The following is a 27,266-nucleotide window of genomic DNA, read 5'->3' as shown; positions in this document are numbered from 1 at the left end:
GAGAGTACTGACTGTTAGATGAATTGTTTCACAGTGGCCCATGATAAGCTAGAGCAGACATGTCACCTCTCATCTACTCCCTCCTGTAGATAAGGCTCACACTGTCCCCTGCCTTACCTAGCTTCACGTTTTAGAGATGCTCTAACCCTGTATATAGCTCACTCTTAACCACGCCTGCTCCTATTGAGTGGAGATGATGCTGAGCAGTGCTACCCATGCTCCTAACTGCAGTATCAGGAAGAACACCATGTTTTCACTGATAGTGACTGAAAACATCAAGGGGCCGAGACAAGCAAATATAGAATGTGACACTGGGGAACACCTATATGGATGGTATGTGAGGAAAAACCAAACAAAAGTCATGTTACTGTATAGGAAAGAGAACACACATAAAAGTGTTAATGCTTTTGCTACTACTTCATGTATTGCATAATTAAGAGCAGCTACTGAGTTAAGAAAACTGAACTTGCATTCAAGAAGCCAATTCTCATGCATCATCGATACTATTATTTCTCAAACAGCACTTATGTTGTCAAGCCCTATGGACAATTCAGTGAGTCAAGGTACTCCAGAAACTATCCAGCTAGCAGTGGGATGCCCTTCAACTTTCCCCACAAGAATAAAGGTAGGCCTGGTGATCCAGTTGAGTCTATTTCAAGTAAATGCCTTACGCACAAAATTCTATGGATTAACTCCATCGATTACAACAAAACTTTTGAAAAAAGACAGCCAAAGCATCACCTGAAGAGATCTGACAGTTACACAAATATTTTGTGTCTAATGCAGGAATTTTATCATATTTTTTCTGAGTACCATTAGGAAAAGAAACTTAAAAGAAGAGGAAAAGGATATTGCTGTTACAGCTGTATCTGCTAGTAGCCTGCGTCACCTTATTTCTTCAGAGGTAGAAACAAGGTTCTCAAAATACAGTGGCTTCTATACTAAAATCCCTTAAAGAAAGCTATTCACAGGCTCATATTCATGAGCTGTCAAAAGACAGACTGAGTGTAGCCCTCAGTTTTCCATTGGTAAATAGTCCAGTATTACCGTAATGCATCTATCTGAAATACTGTGTTATTTATGAGAAGGGCACTGATCATACCACAGACTTCCTACTTCAAACACAAATATTCTGTGTATGGGTTGAAGTGTGAGAAACCTCTCTGAAATTCTAACACCACAGTGTATTATAAATGATGCAGGGCTCTCAGTCCCCACAGTTGCCTGCAAATCTTTATTTTTTAAAGCTTGCTCTGGAAAATTATTTCCCTAAAGTCTTTTCTATCATCTCTAGAAGCTTAAGGATCAACGAAAGTGTGCCACAGTAGCATGAAGAGATTTGTGGTTTGAAATTTTGAGTTGTTAAATTACTGATGAGCAATTTCTTCCACTTCTGAATATCCTCTATTGTCTCTTCCTTCCCTGACATCTAGGCCAGCTTTGCCAGATATTTGTAGCAAATTTCAATGGTTTCTTTAGGTGCACAAGAACTGCTCCCAAAACCTAAACTGCAGTAACTTTGAAGGGATTTTCCATACCTCCTTAAACAAGTGCTGATTTATCCATTTGTTTATGTGGAGCAATGTGTTTAGATTAAGGAAGTCATTAACAGAAAATGTACAGGTATTGGCCTACAAGAGATATCATACAAATTTTTTTCCTGTTGACACCTGGCAGAAGTGTGTGTTAGAAGTGGTTCTGGTGTGCTACACCCATCCCTAGTCAGCTACCTGACAGGGCTTTTGCATGGTTTGCCCACAGCAAGCATCTGTGCAGTGCCTTCCTAACTGCAATACACTGACTATAATTTGGAGCCTAAGGACAATGGGAACAGATAAAAATAAAGGTATCCCTTCTTGACAAAGAAAAAAAAGGCTTGAGCTTATTTTTATTGGCATATTTAAAGTAGCCCTGGTGTTTTTATCCAGGCCTGGAACACAACGTCACTGTAAACCAACATTGCACAAAATCTGTTTCAAAAAAAACCATCTCCTAAGTCTTCATGCTAGATACACATCAGAGAATAAAGGACACAAAAAATTAAATAGGGAAGAACAATATAAACATGACAGGCTTCTAAGAACTTAGAGGAAAAATTCTGATGCTTTCACCAGCAATGCTGAAGAGATTGAGACAGCCATTAGTTATGTCTACAGGTAGGAACAGAACTGTGCAAGAGAAGCAGTATTTAAATCTTGCTGGTTTTGCCTGCAGCATCATGAAAGATCCCTGAAGAAAATTTCCAATGAAGAAAATTCATAATGGCATAGAGAAAGGTGTGGAAGCTGGGGCATATGAAAGCAAAGAAACATTTCTAATAGAAGAGCTTGTATAACAAATAATGAAAAAGCCAAAATCTCAAGAAGCAGTAACAATAGCATATACAGTGAATTTGGTGGGATTCTCTAGGAGACTGGAATTACTGAGAGGAAAAAAAAAAAAGACAGGCAAAGTGAGCTGGAATGCCAGGCACAGAGCATGGAGTGCAGTAGGAACAGGCTGCTGCACATAGCTAGAACACTCTCAGACAGTAGAAAAACCTCAGAGGAACATCTGCATGCACACACAAGCAGCAAGCAAACACTTCAGGAATACAGAGGGTCACCCAGCCCAGAGAGATTAATTAATAGTGAAACTAATCTCAGTCCAAATGCCATGATAAATTGCATATATCCATTTCACTTAAAGGCTTGAATAAATATCCAGTAAATAACCAGACAAGAATGAAAAGGTAAGAGCAAGCATGCTTTCCTAGTCTGAGATCCTCTCTGGATAGGCCAGCTTGAGGGAGTTAACTGCATATCACATCCAGTACAGTAACCTTCTACAGAATGTCACTGGGAAATAAAGAAAGAGCCCTCCCAGGTTTGATCTCGAGATAAATTACCACTGCTCAACTTCTTAACTTTCTGCTACATCTCTCTAAATTTCTGAAGTGAAGTTACTTTTGGATTCTGAAAACAAAAATTCAGTCTTAAATTGAGACCTACGGTCAATCTGTCAAAGAATAGAAAGTCTGAATGAAAAAGGCAACGTTTCCATTGAGCAGTAATGTTAAACACAACTCGTGGTGGATGTACAGAAAATGTCTTCTGGCTACTCATTAGCCAGAGAAGCTCTTATCACAGTAATACAATGGAAAGAGCCTGAATTTCAGAGGTCCCAGAAGAACACACAAAATACGTAGGGCAAAAGCTTGCAGAAGCAACAATTCATGCTTTCTAGAAACTCTCTTAAGAGCTAGGATCAGGACCACAGAACAGAAAGAAAGCAAGCTTCTTTTGAAACCATGACACAAACTAAACAAATCTTATTTCAGCAAAGACCCACTTACATTCAAAGAACCTTTTTTTCCAGATTGTTTTCCACAAAAAAGCTAAGGCTACTACAAACATTTAAAGATCGAAAATGTGAAAATCCAAGGATAAGACGAACTAATTCAAGAACTAAGTAAGAGGAGAGCATCCAAAGACCAACAGTTTGCTCGAGTCTGAATTTGCAATTAATATGAACTTATCAATATTAAAAAATGAAGCAAGAAGCACACCGCAGTTTATGAATATATTTAGACATGTTAGTGCTCAGGGACTGCAACTGTATTAGCATCAATAGGCAGCATTCCTCACGGTGAGGATTTTAGCTTTCTGGAGGCATAATCAATATTTTCTGCATATCTTCTGTAGGATTACCTTACAAAATGATAATCTTTTCTATCTGTATGATAAATAACTATCAGAGATTTAATCCTATTACGCAATTTAAGGAAAAAAAAGAAAATTAATGCCTACAACAGAAGCACGGTCCCTGTGCTATTAGACCATAATTGAGTGCTTAGTAGTAGCAAAGAGTCAGGGGGAAAAAAAAAAGCTTGTATCTCAGTTTATTAATGTTTGTTTACATCTTGTCTAGCTGTACAACTTGACCAGCAATAAAACCACGAACTTCTCATTTTGCAGCAAAAGAACACATTCTAGGAACCGGGAAAAAAATTCAGTATTCTAACTTCACTATGAGGAAAAGAACAGAATAACCATTCCCTGCTTGAAAATACAAATACTTCCTTTTTGAAGATTTCTCATTTCAATGAAAACCAGCATATAAAAAATTTGCTTTTTTTTCATAGAAAGAAATGAGGTGTAAGCCAGAATTTTCTATTTAGATCAAAGTTACCATTAACATCTAAAACATCACAAGTAATTCATAGAATGGATTTCATAGCACTCAGAGCATTCGGTTTACAATTTGTTGATAAAGATCCATCTTCAAGCTCAAAAATACCCTAAATACAGAACTGTTAGTTAAACAACAATAATGAATAAATATAATTATATGATCACCCTAATCAACTACTGCTTACAGCTGGCATTCACTGTACAACAGAGGAATCTGCCAATACATTATAGCCTTTATCCAGAGCCACCCAAGTGCCAGACCTTGAAGTTACTATAGCATCTATTCAGGAAGAAATCAACCTAAGTATCAGGCCAGGCCATTGGGTCCAAAGCAAATATACCTGCATTTGCATCGTTTCTTTAGTGAAAAAAAATTCAGGCCTTTTAATTTGAACCTAAGTATAGTTCTAGGCTAAAAATCTCTTGCTCTCAAATAATGCTATTCCCAGTTCATATCAAAAACACAGTTACAAGTGAGCATGCATACAACTGAAACCAGTTTTAAGATAAAAGGGCTGCACTGAAAGTAATGCCTCCTATTTTATTATGTTGGTCCATGGCATCAGGGGCAGATGATGGTGGTATGGCAGTAGGGGCTGAGCCTTCCCACCAATACTCCATTATGTTTGGTTGCCATGTGACAGATGGCAGCAGAGAGACAGTCTGACATGGAAGTGCGTATGAAGCAAAGGGATGTCACTGAATTCCTTGATTCACAAAAGGTAACACCCACTGACATTCATCAACTTTTGATGAACATTTCTAGGGACCAAACAGTGGATGTGAGCACAGTGAGGTATTGGATGGTGTATTTCAGCAGTGGTGATAGCAACAGTGGCTCACCTCCACTGGTACAAGTTGTTACAAGCATAGCATTCAGGCTTTTGTTCACTGCTGGCAGAAATGCATAGCTAATGGTGATGACTCTGTTGAAAAATAGTGTTTTGTAGCTGAGAATTTGCTCTATCAAACAGTGTTATTGTGTTCTTCATATCTGTTGTAGTCTCCATAAAAATAAATAGGAGGCATTACTTTCGAAGCAGCCAATATAAAACAAACAGAACATGTTTTCTGCATAAGCCCTACGTGGGAAAAAAAAAAAAAAATCTATTAACAATAGCCATAACCGTTATGTATGTTCCTTACCTGTTTTTTCCTATGAAAAGTTTGTGAAAATGTTTATCAAGTTCCCTCCCAGCTAGCATCAAAAGAATGAAGCGCCTAGGTCCAGAGTCTCCCACATGCATTCAGTTCTTGTCTCATCCTCTTCTACTGGAAATCTTTGACCATTACAGAGTCCGGACACCTCTACAACTATAAAATATAAAAGAAATACCTGGGCCCCCCAACAGTGTCCTCTTCAAACAGATAGCAGAGAGATGCTCACAGTTATGCCATTCCTACGCAGATAAATATTGGTTAAACATGAAACTGTCATCCAGCAGAGGAATTAAGATATAAACTTGCATTTATAACACTTTTATCCTGGTGTAAGGCCTCATAAAGCTAAAAAATAACAGAACCTTCCACACTAAATAACCTCTCATCTCTGCATTGACTTCTGATTCACTACCAGTATAGTGTCATACTGTGCATGTTAAGGGCTACACAGGCTGGTGCAATCACAAAGGACTAAATTCTCCTGTAGAAGATCTTGAAAATGCCCAATGTTTCCAACAGAGCCTCCATGTGCTAAGAAGCTCATTTGGAATATCCAGATTTAAGATCTGAACTAATAAATCTAATATCATCTCAATCCCTATAGGCTTGCATTTGTATTAGCCAGCATGCAAACTGCAAGTTACAGAGTGGTTGGAGATGGAATGGGTCCCTAATGGTAATCTGGCCCAATCCCCTGCTCAAGCAGGGTCACCTAAAGCCAGTTACACAGGACCATATCCAGATGGCTTTAGAGCATCTCCCCAATGGACTTCACAACCACCCTGGGCAATCCGTTCCAGGGTTCAATGGCCCCCATAACAGAGAAGTGTTTCCTTATGTTCACAAAGAAGTCTGTACTAGCAAAGTTCATCAACACTATTATTCTTCCTAAGAAAATTACTTTCCTCAGAAAGATCCTAGGAATTTTGTCAGGGAAAAAAAAAATCTGAAGGCTGCACTATTAGATGCAGTTAACTAAGTATGTTGATACTGGCCACCACCATGTAACACAAAGTAGAATAAAAATTAAGAACTCCAAAAAGCAACATTTGTGCTTTAAACAATGACATCACCAAGCATGTCAATTGAATATGCAGAAGGAATGTTTGGAATGGTGTTCAAATCCCAAGCTAACTGTTCTGGCATGCAGCCACATAAATAATGCTTTAATTTAAAACATTACACATCTACCAACTGCTAGAAGTGCATTTGTGTTGGCCAGACTTAAGGAAGAATTTATTCACAATATTCCACTCCTGCATGATGCCACAAAGCTGATAAGCGTTCTGCAAGTCTCAGATTACAATACAAATCTGTGTACTTTAGTTCTTTAAAGGCTGTGCCTCTACAGTTATTATATATTGATTAAACAGGACTTAATAAGCTCGGTATCCCTGGCAGAGTGTGTGAATAGCTTCAACTAGAGCTACTTTCAGATTTTGTCATTTTTAGCATCCCTACTGAAAACGTGGAATGTCTTTCAACACTAGCTAAATCCTGGTTTAAAAGACAGCTCTTCCTGTTTCCTCACAACAAACTCGCCTCCCTGAAATGCATATTTCCTTGAAGTTTCTACCTTCACTAATCAAGACCTACAAGAAATTCACAAGAATTTGCCTATTTATGAAAGGACAGCTATTATTTGACAAGCTTCATGATATTTTCAGAGGGGGAAAAATGGGTTTAAAGTATAGGTTTGAAGGGGATATTCACCACAGGAGCACAAACCATTTTGATTGCTTATGTCAGTTAAACCTACTTATACATTTCAGAAGATACTAAGAAAAAAAAACAGAAGAGTCTTTTAACTACTTAAAATTCTCATCATGAACCTTTCTACAATTTAACTGAGAGCTAACATACCTCTATCAGAAGGAGTTTCATGTGAAACTACATAAAACTCATTCAAAATAAGATTTTCAGAGAGACAGTTAAATCTAACTATGGTGTTCTACTATTAATTAGAGGAAATATGCAATTGACTGAGAAAGCCCAAATCCCAAAGAACTAAAATAGTTCATCTACCTAATGCCTTTTCCACAGAAAGTCTGAACTGACAGCATACAAAGAATATAGAGCTCATGGCAACATTTCCTTCCACACTGACTATTGCAAGCACAGACAACTGCAGAATTAGAAAAAAACAAACCACCTGTTTTAGGGAACACACCTGTATTACACGATCCCAACCAAGCAGAATTTCTGAAGAGAAATGAAGTCACACCTGCAGCATGGAAAAGAGAACAAACATTATCAGCTTTAAAAACTTATTTCATGTCAAGTTTTGCAACTGTTGTGGGGGTTTTGTTTTTAATTATTAGAAAAACCAAGCAGTGTAGTATTAACAGCAAAATATATGGTTTTATTTTCATCTCTCTCTTGGAATATGACATTATCATTCAGAATTGTTGTGCCTCCCTCTCTATCCTTGGGCCAATACTATTCCATTATCAGACCACATATAAAAGAGTCACTGTTACATTTTTTTTGCAATGTAGACAACCTGCTTCCCTTATTCTCTTTGTACTCCCAGTTTTTTTTCCCTCTCCAGTTCACTTGCTCAATTACTTGAATAGGAATTAGAATAGTATTAGTTTGTTACAAACTACAGCACAACTCATCAAAACTACTGCTGGAAGCTACAACTTTCTAAATCAAATCTTAAAAGAATAGTATTTTCCCGTTCTTCTCCTGAGCTATCATCCCAACTATCTCAGCAATATGAACAACTTTGCTTCATGGGTCCAAAATTTTCATTATTGTTTTATTTTCTTGTAACATCTGGAAGTTACTGACTGTTGCACAGCAAGCAGTGCAGAAATAGCACTTGATGCTGGACTAAATATCAGTTTCCTAACAATTCAGAGAAGACACACATTTCTGTGCACTCAATGATACTTTACAATCTTTGAAAATTTAATACCCTGAATAACTATAATTTTCAGCATTCTGACAGACTACAGCTCAAGGGAAGCATGCAAAACAGCAATAAAAAAAAAAAAAATCAGTTTCTTAAGGAGGCCATAAGGTACCTTAATGAACACGCTTAGTCTTTCCAAAGATGAACGGGTCATCAATATATTCCTAGAAAACAAACAAAACAACAAGCTTTATTTGCAAGATAAAAAATTATTCACAAAACATAAATCAAGTCCATTTAACAATGCAGTAGAAGCCCAACCATGAAGACACAAACTCCACTGATGAGGAGAAGTTGTGAAGACTATAGAACTGCCCTCAAAAAAAAAAAAAAAAGATGATCTAAGCTCATATAAACAATCAACTCTATTCCTGCAGCATCCATACCAACTCTACTATTTCACTTCCGCCCTGTTTTAAGATCAGTTTTGTTATTTTTAGAGTCCCTGTTTTCTCCATGGAGTAGCTAATAACAAAGTTAGCCTCAGGTAACTGGACAAAGTCAACTCAGTCTTACTACGAATAGCCCAGTAATAGGGCACTGTTGACCTTAGCCACTTTACCTCATGGGAGGTCAAATGATCTCAGCTGTGCTGTGATCACTGAACAGGGCCAGCTCCTGATTCATCATTTGCTTTCTTATGACTATAAGCCAGTTAACAAATGTAGCCCCCAAAAGCAGTCAGGGCAACTATACAGTCACCTGGCAGGAGCTGTTCTCTTTTTTTTACAGGCAAGCATTCCTTACTCTGTGAATACCATCATCAGTGCTCAAATATCCACAGTGGATTTGGAGTTGTCATCCCCACAGAGCAAACTGTCTTTCTCAAGTCTACTTCTTAAAACCTAAATAAAAAGCCAAGGCACAGAGCTAAGTTTAATTGCCAACAGGGTGGGCATTTTCCATGAGGGTAAAAAAATGTATGAACATAAAAATGCATCCATGGTGGACAAGATTGTTGCAGCCTGTTCCAAGACTTCTTGAGAAGAGGCTAAGCATGGTCAGCTGTACCTGATCCATAGTAATTTCTAGACTTCATTCCAGTGCTACAACAGGCTTCATCTACTTTTTAAAGTTGAACGAAGATGCTTTGCATTAAACGTAAATTTAAAGACATTCCATTTTCTAAACTGAAAGCCATTTCTTCAGAGAGCTGGAGAACTTATTAAACCAGACAACAGTCAGAACTCCTCTAAGTTTGCACAGGTCAACTCTTGACCTTTTGGGGCAAAATATGGGATACAGTACATTTAAGAAAGTACTGTCACAGAATGGATGGAAAAATCATCACGCTTCACCATGCAGTAATATATATTTCATCTTTGTCATGCATGGAAGTAGATACAAAAGCATCTCCAACACCATATTTCAACTTTCATACCTGTTGAAATCTCTACTTCTCCCCTACTTTGAGGGAAGGTCTGAAGAAAGGTATAATTTCACCACATTGTATTAAATTCACATAAGTTTCAGATGAATGCTACTCTTTATATGCCATTATAGTTCATGTCTAATTGCAGACTTCAATCAGAATGGAAGTCTCATTCTGGAAAACTGCAGCAAACCATTAATACACCCCACAAAGCATGGCCACCTAACAAACATTCTGTACTTGTCCTAAAGCTGGATGTGTTTGTACTGAGAAATGAGAGATCACGTTGCCCGGGAACCCATAGCAGAGATGTAATAGCGAGCAAAGAAGTGCTTTATGTACCTAAGATCTTTGTGTAACTAAAGAAACAAAGTAGTAGAAATGTAAAAGTACATGAAATAAGGTCAAGCACAAAAATCATACCAAGATACAAAAGAGGGAAGGAATAAAGAGTGTAGGAAGTGAGACCAACAGAAAATAGAAGTACTGGACATCCTGGACACCTCATCCCATCTCTCAGAACTTCATTTAGAGCAAATATGGATGTTACTCACACAATTTAAGGACAGGATCTTGGAAACACAGCATAGCATGTGTTCAACATTTTAAGAGACAGTCTGAAACACCTATACAACAAAATCCACAGTGATTCTGTCTACAAGAAAAGCATTAAAACTTACCACCTGGAAACAAGACATCAGTTCTGCCCATTAATCTCAGCATGTAAACACGCTTTTCCCCACTATCATATCTTTTTGGGATGAACATCAGTCCTGTTAGCTCATACAACCTCCAAAGCAACCTTGTACTCCTGCCAAATAAGTGTGCTGCTCCCTGTTTCTCCATTTATCCACCTGCATACAACATGGTGAGGCTTCATCCCTTCAGCACTACAAGTAAAGCTTTGCTTTCTTTTGGGAGAAGATGAAGGAAAAGGGAAACCGTGACTACATAACTCAAGGGAGGCAAATTTAGTCTTATTTCTTACTGTGTTCTAAAAGTGAATTGTTTAAATCAGGCTTCCAAAGCAGACCTCTAAGACTTGTTCTATTTCAGCAGCAGCTGAAAACATCCACACTAAGCTTTTCTTCACCTCACAATAGCTCTCACACACATAAATTAGTCTCATAGCTTCACTTGTGTATGCGGACAAGCACAAAGAGCATGCACTTCAGAACTATTGCCTGTGCAGCTTACAAGAAACTTGATGCACTATTGCTGTCCCTCAGGAATGCATTAAGAGAGAGAAGACCAAGTGAGAGAACCTTGGACTGGATGGGTACAGCCTAACACAGGCAATTAGAGATCCTATCTACACCTGAAGAATAACTTCTGAAACACCAAACAGAGGCACAGATGCCTGCACTGCTGACAGGTAGAGCACAAGCATGCCCGGTGATCTACTAAGCCACTTAGTAGAGTAGCAGTCACTGTGCATATGCTCAGGCATGTGGATTCCCATGTGTTTGGGTGCTTCTCTACCACAGCAAGTTGTCAGTTCACTGTCAGTGTGAACAAACTCTGCCCCACAGAGTAGCTCCAGAGGTTCCACAGCCTCTGCAGACATACACAAACCATCCAATACTCCTTTGGTCTCCTGCCATTCTACACTACAAAAGTAGCCTCGGGTCACAAGAGCTCGCAGCAACAGACCCCAAAATCACTAGCCTATGAAGTGAGTTTCTGACATGCCCTTTAAACAAGCTTCACATAAGGAAGTATTTCACCTGCAGCTAAAAGAAAAATGTCTGCATGTTAGAAGGAAGAGTCATTCCTCAGTAGGCAACAAGTAGCAAATAGAAGGCTTGCTCCCAGCAGCACAGGTGGGAAGAACAGCCTGGCTCCCATCATCGTTATGATGGGGGGATCATACAACTGAGGCAACAGTTGTTAAACACAAAAGCAGTCAGGCACCTTTACACACTACACAAACCATAGAATGGCCTGGGTTGAAAAGGACCACGATGATCATCTAGTTTCAATCCCCTGCTGTATGCAGGGTTGCCAACCACCAGACCAGACTGCCCAGAGCCACATTCAGCCTGCCATCTGTGGCATTACTTTAAGATCTACTGTTTCCTGCATCCAAACTTACCTGCACCAAAAATATAAGTCAAAGCAGTTTAGAGTAATATAATTAATGTAACTTTTTTTGTGATACAGTGCTTGACAAGATAGGTCAACATAATAAATACTTCAGCAGTTTAAAACTTGCACCAAAGGAATAGGATATAACAATGTGGACAGTATGAATGCAGCAAGATAACACAGCTAAAAATGTCTGTAATACACATCCTCAGAGGAATTCTAGGCCACGCAACCAAAACTGGACACAGAAATTCCTTTTCAGAAACACCGGATAACCCAGTAATTACGATGTGGTAACATCATGAATATAACACAGTGGCTACAGCACATCCACGCCAAGCATTACGCAATTCCTTGGTAAGAACATGACGTTCCTTTTTAACGCAGGCCAATGACAGCAGGGAATATAAAATACTACAGTCAATCTAAACTAGTCAGAATTTACTGCTCTTCTGATTAGCAATAATCTGCTCTCCTTTATACACCAAATATACCTCATCCCACACTAACTTGCCCATGTGCCTACACTGTAAGGTGTTAAACAAACCCAAACTTCTCTACAGTAAAGCACATTTTAATGTTATATAAGTGTTAGAGAAATAAGGGTGTGGCAAGAACCCAGGAAGAAAGAAGAAAATTGGTTTATCAGTCTGTATCTAAAGCAAACACTTCCCAGTCAGAATAAAGTCTGAGGTAGAAGAAAAGTCTAGAATCCACTTCAAAGCACTTTGCTTTCTTCTCATACTGCAGCTCAGCTCCACCAAAAATCTCAGTTTACCAAAACCAGTGATTTTTCATAAGGGAAATTTATTAGCATGAAACTATATTGTTCAGAGATAAGCTCAAATAAGCCTATTTGAAAAGCTGAGGCTGTTATGAGCTTCAATCTTTGTGATTGAAGATGTGTGGAAAAGGTATTAGACTGAGAGCTACCACTGTATGCTGACTCTATGATGCCCTGTGGAGGCATAAAAGGAATATGAGTAAGCTGTACAAATGAAGATTACTGAAATTTTCAGATTGCATTAGTGTGTTAAAATAAATATGGGAAGCCTACAACAAACCTTAGCAACCGACAAATAGAGAAACCACATAGTCTTTGGATCAGAAACGGATCTAGAAAACTTGCTGAATTTGAAGAAAGTACACAAAAGGCAAAATCTTACTGCTTGAACCTTGACAGTAGATCAAGGCCAACTACAGGACAGACTGTGTTCTCTCACTGCATGAGGTTGGACACTCTGCCCGAATGACCAACTGCTCTAACAAACCATTCTCCCTTCTACTTTAATCACCTGAAACTGTCAAAACTACGCCAGAACTGAAGGATATGACTTCTTTCTTCCACTCCAGGCCAAAGGCCCTCTCTGAGAGCACCCCCTCAGACCAGGGACAAGGCCTCTACACCTCAGGGCCATGTCCAACTCACAGCACTGATGGCAAGGCTCGCATCAAGGGAAGACACTATCCCATTCTCCAGCTTTGCAGAAATAAAGTAAATAATAAAAATAAGAAATCACAAGAGCATGCCAACACACACAAGTGTGAGAAGGGGCCTGGAATTGTAGCACAGTGACAGGGGCTTTCTCTGACATGAGCTAAGCTATAGGCCCTGCTCTTGAGTTTCATATTTGAGATCTTCTGTACAGTGTACATGAGCAGCGCTGTGCTTCAGCTAAGGTCAAGGACTAACAGACACCTGGACACCCAGAAGGCAGGAAAAGTTTGAGTTTCACCAAGTTCAATGGCCCCAAACAGTCCAAAGAACACGGAGACATCCAGAAAATAAGCCCACACATTTAACTGACAGCTCAACATAATTTGTTTTTATCAAATATACATCATCAAAACTAACCATTCACAGATAAGTAAGTACTTGCTGCCCATCACAGGGAGGCACGTGGATTAAATAGTTGACAACAAGCAATAGCCAGCTCCAGAAGTTCGCTGCAGTTCCGTGAAGTGACAGCTTGCGTTAGCTGCCACCTGTAAGCACTCTGTGGTTACAGCAATGTTGGCAACTTGAAGCAGTTCTTCATTGCACTAACAGACTTGGCCACAACCCTCTGGCTGGAACAGTTACATAATTTCCACCTCGATTTGTACTGATGTAAGGGGCGGCCACTCAATGTCAGAAGTACAAGTACACGGCTGCCTTACGTGCGGAGAACAAGTTGAAAGAAACTTCATGGCTGAAAGCCAAGAGACAACTTATCGCAGCACCCTCCCTGGGTACTCTGGAGCCACGTTGCCATGTCTGCCCAGAACACGATGTCAGCAGTTCACTTTGCAAGATCCACAGAACTGCTACGGACGCCCCGTGGGGTTTTATAAGCTCTCACAGCACACAGAGAAGGCTGCATCCTACCCAACTCACCGGGAGACATGAACCGCCAGCCCAGCTGTTACCGTGTGGCTCGCTATTTGCGTGAAACTCTTCTTACATAAACGGTTTTGTAATCACACATGTAATAGCGTGCACCCCATGTCAACAGGCACTCCGCCGCGGTCTCGGGGCACAGCACGTCCCCGCTCCCGGACCTGTTGCCCGCCCCACCTGTGGCACCGCGCAGCACCGGGGAGCGCCGGGAGAGCAGCGGGGGGGCGCTGAGCCCCACTCCCGTGCCCGCCCACCCGGTACCCGCGGCACCGACCTCTCACCGCGGCGTCACGCCACGCGACCACCGGAATGGAGCCCGGGATAACGCGGAGGGACCGGCCACGTCGAACGGGCCATCGCCCCCTTCGGCCGCCGTGCCGGGAGCAGCCCCCCCCGCGCCAGCTCCGCGCACCGGGCCGCCGCCGCCGCCCCCTCCCTCTCTCCCTCTTTCCAAATCCAAGGATCGGGGGCAGAGCCGCCGCCCAGCGCCGGCCGCGGGGCGGCACACACCCGGCCCCATCCCACAGCCCTACGGATGGATCCGTCCCGTCCCGCGGCGGCGGGAGAGACTCGGCCGCGGGGTTACGTAACCTCGGCCCGGCGGACCAGGGGGAGCGGGGCAGCCCACCGGGCCCCGCACAGTCACCGATCGCCCCCCACCAGCCTCCCAGCCCCGCCAGGACGCGGGGAAAGCGCCGCGGGCCCCCAACTCACCGCACGCCTCACGTCCGCCCAGCGCGGCGCAGCCCGGCACCGACTTCATACAGGCAGAAACGTGACCGGGCGTCCGGAGCCCGCCCCTCCCGCGCTGCCATTGGCTGCGGCTACGTGACGCAGACGAAGGACCGGGGCGGGGGCGGGGCGCGCTGCTCTTCCATTGGCTGTGCCGCACGCCGCTCACTTTACATAAGCCTCACGTGTGACACCATGTTTCCACCGCCGGCCGCCACCGCCGCCGAGTCTGCCCCGACGGCCTCCCCTCCCCCTTCCTATCGCCACCACCCCCTTCCTACCACCACCATCCCCCCTACCTCCTTCTCCCTCTCTTCGCACGGCTCGCGGAGTGCTTACTGCCACTAGGCAACCCCCCGCCGCGCTGCGCCGCGCCTCCTTCAGACCGCGGTTGCCGAGGAGGGCAGAGGTTACATCACGCCCCGGGGGAGGGGGGGGAGCGGCTCCGCCCCACCCCTCAGAGCCGACCGTGACGTCAGCGCACGTCCTCTGGGCTAGCGCGCGGGGGACCGTTGGCGGTCGCGGCGCGCGCTCGCAGGCTCTGGGGGGCGCGCGACAAGGCTGCCAACAGCCGTTAACGGTCGCGGCGCGCGCTCGGCCCCGCCGAGGAGAGAAGCGCTGGGCGGACGGCGACAGGCGGCGCGAAGGGGCGGGGCGCGTTGCCTGGGAGCGCCGTACACAGACCCCAAACAGCGCCCGGCCGCGGGGTGCGGGGCTCCGTCACGAGGCGCTCCGCCCGGCCCCACCCCGGGCCTCGAGAAGCGGACGGGCGAGCGAGTTCCGCGCCTCAGAGGGAGCGGGCTGCGGTGCGGAGGCAGCGGCGGGAGGCGCCGGGACGAAGCTCCTTACATAAGCGAGGAGCGCCCCGGGCTTTCGAAACGTGCCGGCTGACAGCGCGGAGCTGCCTTGCTCCTGCTCTTAGCGAGCCTGGAATCACCACAGAAAGGTTTATCGCTAAGAGTCTCTGAGGCGTTCAAGGTACGTCCTGTTCTTGTGGAAAACCAGCCCCAATTACTGTGCAATTATTTCCATTCCAAGTGTAAGAATGAACTTTTCGTGTTTATTCCCCATTAAATCTCCCGACGCTCAGTATTGACGTTGCCCGTCTCACGGTGAAAAGTTCACATATTCCTCGAGCTGGTGGCGCTGAGTTGTGCCCAGGCCCCGCACTGTGGTGCAGGAGGACCTGAGATGTACTGCTGCAGCAGCATTGCCCGCTGCTGGCGGTCCTGCACTTCTGCTCATTTACATTAATGAGTTTATTCCACGTTATGAGCCTTAATTCCCTTTATCGTCACGCGTGGCGATGAAAAGAAGGTACAGAGGAGATGCCAAAGCTCTGCCAGCTTTGGTGTGTATACAGCAATTGGGTGTAACTGCATGCATGAGGTTGCTCCATGGGAAGTAAGGCAGCAGAGAGCCATCAGGGCTTCCACTATTTATCCACAAAATGAGGTTAATGCTGCTTCCCTCCCTCACTGTGGTGGTTTTAAGGATAAGTCCATTAGGTCCATAGATATTTAAGCAACAGCTATTGCAGAAACAGCTTGTGAGTAAAGTACCCAGCAGTATTTAACTCCTGGAGAGGAGAGGGGGCAGGGAGCGGAAGCATTAGGACAGGATCCCACAACTGGATTTGTTGCAAAGCACAAGTCAGCTTATCAGGATCCCTATTTTAGTTTGCACTCCCCTGAAGTTTCTAATTTAAAGACTAATCCTGATTAGATACGTTGCATTGTTTGGTCAACTTAATGGTGTTAGTGCTTCACATCCAGAACTTCATCATTCTGTTTAAATTATCTTTGTTAGGGATGAATGGATGTACAGTGACATTCTTGGGTTCCATGGGATGCTGGGTTTTTGTCATATGCCCAAACTACCCATCTTGTCTGTGTGCTGAGGGCTACACTTCTAAACATATGTTCTAAGTCAGGCCCAGAGGGCCCTGCCTATCCCAGCAGCTGGATGAGTTCCAGGACAAACAGAACAGAGGCACATCCATCACTGTAGTGCAACACACCAGTTCTAGCAGGAGAACAGTGATTACCATCACCAGAAAAAGCCAGTACCTTTTCTGCCCTAGTATCGACCAGTTGCATTATTTGAGTTCTGCTTATTTTAAAAGGATACAAAACAATTGTTTTGGTCAAGGTAGACGCTCACTGAGAATCAATTTAGAGTTCTATTCTTGCTGCTTTTTGGTATTAGTACAATAAAATATATTAAAAAAAAAAAGAAAAAATGCCACACACAAGATGGGAAAGCAGTTACTCAAAGAATGATTGTGCAACTGGAACAAAGTCAGTCTAAAAGTTTTCTACTGTACCTATTTTCTGAAAGTTGGCATCATGTATAAAAATTCAAGTTATTCTAGGCATCACCAGTATAAAATAAGTCAGGTACATGTGTTCGTGAGCAAGGAATATTACTAGTGATACAATGGCTCCTCTGCTAAGAAAACAAAAGAAGATGGTTGTAAGTGGCAACAGGACAAACTCAAAGCGAAATAGTTTAATTTTCAGCTTCCTCTGCTTATTAAGTAGCTGTAGCACAAGGGCTTTAGTAGCAGAATAAGTAAAGTACATTTCCTTGTGCGTACACACAAAAAAATTAGGATTAATCCATATAGAAGTCAAATCCTTTATGTAAGTCCATTTCACCCTACAACACCACATCTCTCACTAGCATCGCGTGGGGCACTGTGCTGCTTTAAATTCTGCCTGGCTCCTCCATCTAGTTTGGCAAGGCAATTACCTACCTGTGTGAAACGGGAGGGAAGGCAGCAGGCCTTCCTAGTAGGGTCCAGCCATAAGCAGCCAGGTTCGGGCTCTGCAGTTATATTTCAATTGCAGAACAAGCATTACTCAAGCTGCACTATTGATACTTCGTTTGCTACTGAATCTCTTCCTTAACATTTTTTTGTTGTTGTTTCAGCATAGTGTCTGAATTACCGAAAGATGAATTGCTAGAGCTCAACTTTTTTTTTTTCTTCTTTTCTTAATAGGTTTTACATTAATAAAATGTAATTTAGGAAAACTTCTTGTATGTGAAACTGCCCCCCTACCTCCATCACTGCTGAATATTATCAGTACTCCAACCCCCCACACCTCCACCCCCCAAATACTGGACCTTTCCCCAGCATACTTACAAAATAAAAGTTAGAATTTGCTTAGCAATAGTATTTCAGTCAGTTCTGGTGAACAGAGCAACATATTGACAATATCTGCTTTTTTTGGCGGGGGGGAATTGGAAAAAAAAAAACCAAAAACAAATCCTTCAACGAGGAGAAAAAAATGCTACCTGTTTGGGGTTACAGCACCGATGGAACTGTATATTGTTCAGGGGAAAAAAATCACTATTTTGCATCTGGAGCCCGCAACTAGTTCTTCATTCCTAGGTCTAATTACTCATCATTTGCAGTGGCACTGAGTTCCATCAATTCTTGCAGAGATCTGGAAAGGCATTTTGCTAATGAGCAAGAGGTGTCTGTACTATTACTGTCTGTACAGATGAAAGTTGAGGGAAGACTACTTACCTTCATTACGGTGACTACATGGGTAGGCTTTTCTTGAAGCATTCTCAAGTGTAGGAACAAAGTACACCAAACAGAAAGCTAGCAATATCTACACAATCTTGGAAACTGATTAAAAGTTCTTTGCAAAGATGAACGGCTGTCCCTGGCCAGAAAACCTGAAGAATTCTGGGGAATATTATTTTTCATTCAGCCCACATTCCGAATGTTTTCTTGTTATTTTTATTCAGTTTCTGTTGACAACTGCAGTGTAATTTTAAGGTTCAACTACCATGAAAAGTGACACATAAAGGAACATTGCATTGTTCTGATTTAGAAGAGCTGAAAAAACACAAATGGAAGTTGTGTGTCTCATCACCATAACTGTGTGCTGATCCCAAGTCCCTTACACAAATTCAGGTGTAAATACAGCTTTGTGGACTCTCAGGTCAGGGTTAAGCTGTAGTGTCTATCAGCAACTCATTTTCAAGTCATTCTCACAGAAGTCTGAAGAAAGCCTGAACTTCAATTCATAGGGCCAGAAAAGTTTTCAAGCCTCCTGTGTAATTCGGAGCTTTACTGTATGGTTTCACAATCTACCTAAGGTGATCGAAGGCCTTGCAGAAGCACCAAAAGGAATGGTAACACCACCTCTACTAAGTTAAAAAGTAGAGATTAAGCAACTGTGCTGTCAACTGGATTGGGAAATTGATTGGACTGAAAAATTCCAGGACAGCAGATGTTGGTTGGGCCATATCACAGCTGCAGGACCACTAACCAATAGGATGGAAGTCCAGATTTTGTGTCAGAGCAGAGATTCCAGAACCTATTGATATTAGCTGACAGTATGTGGAATTATGGAGTCAGGCATTTAAAATGAAATGTGCATGTCATTAAACTAACGTAAGAACACTGGTAAGGGATGACAAACAGAAAGTGAATCTTCATAATGTTGGATTTTTATGTCCTCTTCTGCACTGAAAAGAAGCTCCTCCATCAGGCTGGTGTTCGCCATTCAGAGCCACCCATTCAGATGTAAAGACAGCTTTCACACGGTCTCTGAGCTGGTGTAACACTTTGCTTTCATCAAGGGGGGCAGCACTTCTCTTCATGCCCTCCCTGCTAGTACCATGCTAGCATATTTATGGTTACATGGTCTTCACCCTCTCTTTTGCCTACACCACTACTTGGCCCCTCAGTGAGACAGAAACCTTTCTGAGTTAGTTTCCACACATCAAGCAACCGAATCTGGTTTCTTGTTGAGTAAATGCAATTCAGAGTCAATTCATGGCATGGACAGGACAAACATGAAACAAACGGGAAAGATCTTTTTAAAGGCAATGAGACAGAAAACATTTCCAGAGTTTTTGCTACCTGAAGCATGCAAATTTCTGGATTAAACACAGGCCAGTGTAGTGCATCTCCTTGAGACAGCTGGATTGCTCCACAAACACCTGAACAGCAGGGCTGTGATCTGGTGCTGTGCCTGCAGAACAGTGTGTAACCCAATCCTGGGCTCCCCACAATGTCTGATTCCTCAAGTGCTCCTTCTATTGATTTAAAAGTACATAGAGTTACTGACTTCCATCACACTTATCATCTCTTTTTTAACTCCAGTAGAGTGAGATGTTATCATTCTTAGCAAAATAAAGCAAGAAATACACCTTCTCTTAATAATAGAATAAGGCTAAAGAGACAAGATCTAGGTACTGGCTTCCCCTCTGGTGAGCATTTATGTAATTTTTATTAAATAGTCATTACGTAAAACATTGGATTATGACTTGGCACAGGATTGGAACTGGGCTCTTTCTTGTTCCCGGATAAGCTTTCAATAGTTGTGCCATGGGGTTATTCTGCTGCCCTTAGCTGCCAGAAACCTGTGGGTACAATGCTTCTGTGATTTGTTCCAGATCTAAGAAACAGATTATAACATTAACTGATTATAACAGAAACCTTCGTAAGAAATTGGATGCTGAGTAGCAGACTGTTAGAATCTCTTCCATAACTCAAACCAGACTATCAGGTATTCATCCGTTCTAATTCGGTTACTAATCACAGCTCGGTGATTTATAGTTGGTAAAGAAGGAAAAGCCAGATTTTAAATTATAAGGAGCCTATTTCCTCATATTTCTGAAGTGTCTCTTAATTAAAAACACTTCATTTTTAGATTGAGTTTCTCATTACCATTCAACCTCAATTAGTTTTATGGTGTTAGTTCACACGAGACACTTTGAACTCAATGCTGCTGCTACTGAAGTCAATGGAAGCTTGGTTTTGTTTTCAAGAGAGTGTGCATACTAACTTAACTGGCTGTGTTTGCTTCAGAAAGAGAAACTAAATTAGAAAGTTCCGATAAGCCACAAATTAAAAGAGAAAGAGAAATGACAACTCACTTTGCACTCTTTCACTGATCCATACCACTAAGGACTGAGGGACTGTCACAAATTCTATTATTCTATTAACTTCTTTTGATTTAAATAGTTTCAAGAATGTACTCAAAAGAAGTCAGTAACTGAAACATAAAAAGTGCAGAATTTTCCCCATCGTCGTGGATCATTTGATGCCTAACTGGTATGAGCTTTACTACTTGCCTTTCCTCAGTGCAGCCCCAGGGAGATTTTCCTCATCCACCTCATTTCCCAGCCATGTATTTTCTCAGAATGCTATATAGTTGTAATATCTTTGTCACATTTGTAGACAGTGGCCAATACATTCAAAGTTATCAGGTGAATGGGGAGAGGCAATCAAGCAAGGAGAAGCAAAGAAAGTAATTGTGTGAGCTGTATTTATATATTAAAAAAAACAAACCCTAAAATATAAAACTTACTGCCATAATGAAACATTTAATCTGCTTCTAACATGTGATGCTCTATTAGCTGTAGCAGAACTTTGGAATCAATGCTTCTGTTGTGTAACCACATTAAAAGAAATTGAAGAAGCAGTCTAATTCAATCAAAAGGAAAAAGAAAAAAAAGACAAGCCACCAAACCCAAACTCTTTCATTCCTTAAAGGAGAAAGGTCAGAGAGTATAAAAGAAAAGCAGGAATTGGTAATTCTAAGTAATATTAGCTAATGTTGCTCAGTAGAGGAAAAACTGTTTTCATGCTAAAACACTGCACTGCAGGAAAAGTGAGGAAATGTATTTGAGAAAAAGGAGGTAGGTAGAATAACAACAACAAGAGTGAACATAATTCTACCTTTCTAAAAAAGCAGAACGATGACACATTCCTCCTGTAGGCAATTATAAAAATGGTGTAGGACTCATCCTTTCTTTCATGTCTGGGTAGAGAACTGGGTGAGCATTGGGATTTTTTTTCTAACAGGTCTGAAAATACATATCCAGTTGCCTTGCTGCCTTTTTATCCATCTGAGTAATTTAGAATAATTATTTTGTGTTCCCAGTCCTGCTCTTTCATGGTGCATTACTAGCTGGCTATTGTTGCTAATAACATTGGTAGCATTTGCTGGCTTCATTAGACACTGCAGAAAGCAGTGCTAGTTAGGAGGCTGATGCCTCTTGTATGGTAATAGCATTCTTGGTGTTTTTTTAAATGAATAACATGCAGTGAAAACTGACTTGGAGAGACTTATTCAGAGTAAGTCTGCATTATAGTGTCAGCCTATGAAGGCATATTCAATCCAAACAGTAGAAACTATCTGGGTTTCTACCCAGAAGCACAGTCAGTGCTCAGACATTTAGCCCATGTGCAACAGCTGCTGTGAGAGCATTCCTGCAGCTGGTTAGCTCAAAGCGGGTGTGGGAAGGCCGCCTGTACTGCAGTCCTTGCTGGTGGTGGTGTCCAGAGCAGTGGTGCCTAGTGAGCTGGCTGAAGTGTCTCCTTCATGTTCCCATAGGTCTGGTTGAAAAATGGTAATTTCCCTCTGCAGAATTTTTTAAAATCTTCATTTGTTTTCACGTTTGATTCACTAGCATGAGTTACCTAGTTGAGGGAAAGAAGAGCAACAAAAGCAACATGTTTAAACTGAATTTAGGAGCTTGTATTTAAACACTAGGCCATCATCTACTTGAGCTGTTAATCAAATTTAGTTGCTAAGTGCTGTCATTTCTGCTCATCCAACCTGAATTATTCCAAGGCACGTGCACCCCTCTTCTTGTAGTGTGGATGGCAAATTTTAATTTTGTCAGATCTTTTTTTTCCTTTCCCCATGAATCACATATAGTAAGTTACCTATTATTGGATTAATTTAAAAACTAACTCATCAGTTCCTTCTTACCTGCAAGTCAAAATTTACAAATAGCCAGGCCAATTTAAGCCTACTAACAGTGGAATTAAGAAGACGGGTCTCAGTACCAGCAGAACTTGAGGTGTTCTGGTTAGACATGCATTCTACTCTTCAAAGCACTCAGAAAGCAAACCAAAAAATGGTAAGGCTTTGAAATGGCAGATTTGATAGTACTTCACTGCAGCCTAACAGCCAATAAATCAACTTCCTTTTTGTTCATACATTGACTCCATCCATTGGCATAATATCTCTTTTCAGGTTCTAAAATGAAATTAAAGCACATTGTGCCACCATCTAAAAGACTTTTCCTCTCTTCAAACTTGATCATTGGAGCACAGATCAGTGCTCAAGGCCAGAGATACGACACTCCGCAGAAGGTCATGAAGTTGTTACAAGTAACTGTGACTCAAACCTTGAGATTCACATTGACTTAATGTCAATTACAGAACGCAAATGTATACATGTATATACATGTATATACAATGTTTTGGTGGATTACAGTAAAATAAATTGTATAGGGAGACCAGTAATGCAATATATTTGAAAACTGCACTATGCCCATCTAGCCACAACATTTTTTCCACCGCAGGTAAAACAGTTCACTACAATAAAACTGAAACAACAGCAGGAGACTTTGTGAGAAGACTGCCATATTGCACATTGAGAAAATTTTCCTGCTGTTTGCATGCTGTAGTGGCTAAATCTGAAACAGAACCTCAGTTACATATATGTATATACATATAATTTGTTGTTTTTAGTGACATTGGTGGAATTTTTATAACACCAAAAATACGTCACAAATAATATTCAAATTTTCAAGGTTTACCCAGACACGTTCTACTTCCTATTATCTACTTTCTCTAAAAGACCTTAGCGAAGCAATTGTTGATCTACCAGAAAGTGGGAAAGCAAAGATGTAGGACAGGTTCATTTCTTACTCCCTAGATAAGAAAACTCAGTTTGGAAGTCGATCACTCTTCAGTGTGAAGACACAACCAAGCCTTGATGCCTTGGTCAAGCTAGACCAAAGTCCCCTTATTTACAGAACTCCGTTCTCTTAACACCATTATCTTTATCCCACAACAAAAAATTATGATCTCAACACACCAGTATTCTGTAGTTTAAAAGCTTTTGTTTGTCTTAAAACCACGCTGTAGATCTGCTCATTTGTTAGTATTGCTATTAGTATCGTTAGCATGGACACGTTGGTATCTGCTGCCAGAGGTGTGGTGGGGGCTGGGATGCCGGAGGGCAGGCAATTACAGAAGGGCAGTTGGCTCTATTAATATGTCAGACATACTCCTGCAGCAGGGCAGGTGGCGTGCGAGAACACTGCGGAGCTGCCTGAAGAACTCTTTGTTCTCCCTTCAGTTCTAGTTTACTGACTGTGGTGAAACCACTCATTAGAAGGGAAGGTAGGGAACGTTCTTAAATGAGTCATGTTTGTTCTATGATTGTCAGACTACATCCGTAACTGGTTCAGCAGCTCTATTCAACTGGTGAGCCCGTTCCCACTACAGCACACGACACAGGGAGCCTTTATATAGACAGCTGTGGGCAACGTGCTTCATGTTGACTCTATTGCAAGAGTACAGGAAAGACCTATTATACATGAGAAATTCACAGCCTTTCCTTCTAAGGTGCATTTAAATTATATACTTTAAATTAAAAAAAAAAAGAAAAAGAAAAAGAAAAAAAAGAAAAACAAGAATTGAGAGTCCATTGAGGACAAATGAGGCAACATAATCAGAGTCACCCTGTGCAATGCTGAACTTGAAAATGCTGGATGCTAACCTGGAAGCATCAAGAGAATACAAAAAACTCTGATGGTCAACATTGGCCACCATTATGGCCAGACCTCAGTCTTCTCAATGAATTTTTTTAAATAGAGAAAGCCGAGAACTGAAGTGAAATTCCTTGTGGCATAATAGCCCAGGCAAGAGGGGGAGCAGCATTTCACACAGCATCACGAAACGGAGAACAGGACACTGGGGGATGGTGCAGAGCAAATGAGACAGTGCCAAAAATCACACTCCCCAAAACGCTGTAAGTTTGAGAGCGCTTGAGAAACGCGAAGGCTGTCTGAATTAACTGATGTGAGGAGAGCAATGTGAGAAGTGTTACAAGCAGTACAATTACAGCACAGCACAACGGTTAACCTGAGGGGCAGACAGCGCAGATTAATTCCGTGCATACAAATTGCGACTGAATTCGTTTTGAATGTGCAATTAAGTCTGACACTATTAGTCTACCTCGGCATAAGGTGGAATAAATTCCCCAGAATAACAAGCGGTGGGCAGCAGTGCCCGCAGCGCAGCGCAGCAGGGCCGCTCTGTGGGGCCGCTCCCGCCGCCGGAACCCCCCGAGGCTCGCAGCAGGGGGAGCCCCGCGCAGGCTCACTGCTGGCCGCTGTCCGGCTGCGGCGTGGAAAGGGCTGATTGGTGGTGGGGTTTTCCTTCATTGCAGGATTTTAAAAACATGACTTAGTTTGATTTTTTTTTCTTTTTAAGAAAATTTTAAAAGAGAATCTTCTTTCTGACATTGCATTGCGATGTGCCTGATCGTGCCAGCACATTAAAAAAGGGGAAAGTTCTGAAAGCTCCCACAGATTCTCTAAGGTCTCACAGAGAAAACAATCAGGAATAGAAACTGCCAATTAAAGATATTCTGAGGCTCGACTTCTCCCTGTTGCCTGGATCAAGCGAGAGCAGGCAGGTTTTGTATTTGAAAGGTTCACTTTATAACCTCCCTTTTTGCTCTCTATCTCTAGGTGTGATCATGATGTGTTATTCAGCCATACTATGCTGAAGAAGAGCTCACACTGCTCTTGTTTGGGTATTAACGTTCTAATTGTTAAAATATTATTTTGTGATAGAATCCAGACACTGGGATATCTGTAAAACAATGGTGTCTTAGTGTCATCAGAAAGCTTTTCAGTATTCTACACGAAAGCTGATAAATTTGTATACAGCCAAGGGCAGCTCCTAATGGGCACAGTGCCACAGAAATGCAGCAGCACTAAACCAGAGCCAGCTTGGCAATCTTACTCCATAGGGCTATAAATTCTGGGCTTAGCTACAGATCAACATGTAGGTTAGCTCATCATCTAGATTATAGTCAGGCCTTGAGCGTACTACTTTTGCCTGTATCTCCCCAGAAATACCATTTCTAGTTCTCAGCAAAAGCTGCTACTGTATTTCTTCCATCTAACTGATAACCAAGGCATCTCATTTACAACTGGCGTCAGTGTCCAAAGTGATTAGCTGTTTGAGTGGTCAAGAAATGCCTGTGCAGGAAGAAAGTTTTGCTTTTTGTATATGAATGCTGGAGGATGGGGAAGTTGTAGCAATGGGGAAATTACTCAATTTCTCAGGCCTTATACTCTTGAGTGAAACAGAAAACCCTAAAACTCTTGCTGACAGAAGCAGGAGGATTTAGATGAAATTCATCCTTAAAGAGATTGCTTACAGTAGTTTCACTAATGATAATTTTTTTAATTGCCCAAAACTATAGAAGTAAGAGATTAAATGAAACAATGGGTATAATATCAGGATGACTGCCATGGAGGCAGAGGTGGTATTGACAGTGTTAAATACTGTAAGCAATTGTAATAATTACTGTTGTAGGTAATACTAATATGCCTGTAGGATGTTTCAGTTTCCTTTAAAAGAGGCAACGAAATGTCTGTGCTACCACATAAAGCATTTAGTGAGCCCACACTTGGATGAGAACACTTACTGCTGCCCTGGTCATACATGATGGAACTGGCAGATGTGCAGAAATGGACTTCTAGGGTGACAAAGGAAGACATGATCTAAAGAATTAGAATAATTAAGACTGGAAAAGATCTTCAAGTCAACCCATCCTCACCATACCTACTAAGCCATTTCCCTAAGTGCCACACCTACACATTTATTGAAAATCTCTAGCCAACAGACAGTACAAAAGCCAGGCTTACCCACATTTATTAAGCAGTTCAGCTAATGGCTGACAAATTATAATTAGACTGTTCAGTGCTGAGGGAGGAAGAAAGGGTGTTATTTCTGCAGAGTCATTGTAGTTGTCTTAAAACAGTTTTAACTGAGCGTCATTGATACCAGGAGATTCCCACAGTAAAATGTGTTAATATTTGTAGGTGTAAGAACTTCTCATAATAGCTGCCCAAATCACAGGTGCCATTACAAGATTACATTCTTTTAGATTTGAAAGATCTCAGAAAGCAAAAAAAAATTTTTTTTAATCACAGTCATCATCACTACCTAGCTTATGTTTCATATAGAGATCTATTAGTCTCAAGATTTGAGGTCTTTTATCCTCAGTCTGCACTTTTTTATATTTTCCCTAAATGGTGAGATTTTTTTAAAAATTTTAAATATGTCAGGAGCACTTAAAAGCATTGTGTTCATTCACTTACCTCCATGTAGTTCAGCTCAGAAAGCAGAGTATGTATGGTCACTTCAAGGTCTGCCTTGTCTTCGAACTGTATTCCAAAGCATAAGCATATCCCAGAGCTGTTCATCCTGTTAACTTAATAAATCCCCAAAACAGCCCTCTCTTCTCCCTGAACTTCCATCAGTTATGCAAAACTGCTATCCATACAACATGCAAAAATACATTTGATTTTTCATATGATCTTACTAGTCCTGCTATCTTCCCCATAATCACTACATATAATTTCATTTTT

The 27,266-nt window shown here is 41.7% G+C and overlaps 1 protein-coding gene and 1 long non-coding RNA gene across 10 annotated transcripts in view; one reads left to right on the top strand and one right to left on the bottom strand.

The window, feature by feature from the left end:
* The window catches only part of PER2 (period circadian regulator 2), a 43,110-nt gene extending 27,899 nt beyond the window's left edge, over positions 1-15,211 (bottom strand). Inside the window, exons 1-4 of one of the 7 annotated variants that reach the window (XM_042820488.1) lie at positions 15,125-15,211; positions 8,366-8,417; positions 7,504-7,557; positions 5,319-5,572 (exon numbers count right to left, since the gene is read on the bottom strand). The gene's annotated coding sequence lies outside the window, so the exon portion shown is untranslated. Of the gene's footprint in view, positions 1-5,318; positions 5,573-7,503; positions 7,558-8,365; positions 8,418-14,807; positions 14,888-15,124 lie in introns of those variants that run through there. The other 6 variants (XM_042820486.1, XM_042820489.1, XM_042820487.1 and 3 more) reach the window with 6 other exon arrangements.
* Positions 15,212-15,660: 449 nt separating this feature from the next.
* Positions 15,661-27,266, top strand: part of LOC122161293 — a 51,748-nt gene continuing 40,142 nt past the window's right edge. For all 3 annotated transcript variants that reach the window (XR_006169144.1, XR_006169145.1, XR_006169146.1), the window contains exon 1: positions 15,661-15,803. This is a non-coding gene — a long non-coding RNA (uncharacterized LOC122161293). The remainder of the gene's footprint in view (positions 15,804-27,266) is intronic.

The sequence above is a fragment of the Centrocercus urophasianus genome, unplaced genomic scaffold (genome assembly GCF_019232065.1).
Source record: "Centrocercus urophasianus isolate 14NV4802_14NV808 unplaced genomic scaffold, USGS_Curo_1.0 seq_19, whole genome shotgun sequence".
In the NCBI taxonomy this organism is placed as follows: domain Eukaryota; kingdom Metazoa; phylum Chordata; class Aves; order Galliformes; family Phasianidae; genus Centrocercus; species Centrocercus urophasianus.
Note: the sequence above shows the minus strand (reverse complement) of the source record. Positions and strands in the feature narration are given on the sequence as shown.